Source organism: Oryzias melastigma, linkage group LG8 (assembly GCF_002922805.2).
Source record: "Oryzias melastigma strain HK-1 linkage group LG8, ASM292280v2, whole genome shotgun sequence".
Classification (NCBI taxonomy): domain Eukaryota; kingdom Metazoa; phylum Chordata; class Actinopteri; order Beloniformes; family Adrianichthyidae; genus Oryzias; species Oryzias melastigma.
Genome location: NC_050519.1, coordinates 13,698,174 through 13,698,488, shown reverse-complemented (window position 1 = coordinate 13,698,488; position 315 = coordinate 13,698,174). Strand labels below are relative to the sequence as shown.

The following is a 315-nucleotide window of genomic DNA, read 5'->3' as shown; positions in this document are numbered from 1 at the left end:
ATTTTATTTGCATAGTAAGAACGAACCTCCAACAACAAATAGGACCGGTTCACCTACCAACAGTTCAGCAAGCAGGAGAGCCACGAATAAGGTCGATTGGCAGAACGGGAGCCTACCTAAACCACGCTGGCGCGGACATTATACGTCACAACTTTGCCAGGATTTTGGCGCCTCTGTGACATCACCCATTCCGTCACATATTTCCCACCATGCACTGCGGCTAAAATTGTATATTTGCTCTAGAAAAAGCCTTTCATAGTTATATTTACGTTTCTTCATATTTTATTTACAAGTAATATATAGTATGTCATTCAT

General features: G+C 41.3%; 1 protein-coding gene and 1 long non-coding RNA gene across 5 annotated transcripts in view; both read right to left on the bottom strand.

Annotated features, from left to right (window-relative positions):
- LOC112146297 overlaps positions 1-211 on the bottom strand; it is a 2,378-nt gene extending 2,167 nt beyond the window's left edge. For 2 of the 4 annotated variants that reach the window (XR_002919238.2, XR_002919240.2), the window contains exon 1: positions 58-211. This is a non-coding gene — a long non-coding RNA (uncharacterized LOC112146297). The other 2 variants (XR_002919239.2, XR_004948345.1) reach the window with 2 other exon arrangements.
- The window catches only part of LOC112146197 (GTPase IMAP family member 8), a gene marked incomplete in the record, with an annotated part of 36,101 nt that overhangs the window by 19,053 nt on the left and 16,733 nt on the right, over positions 1-315 (bottom strand).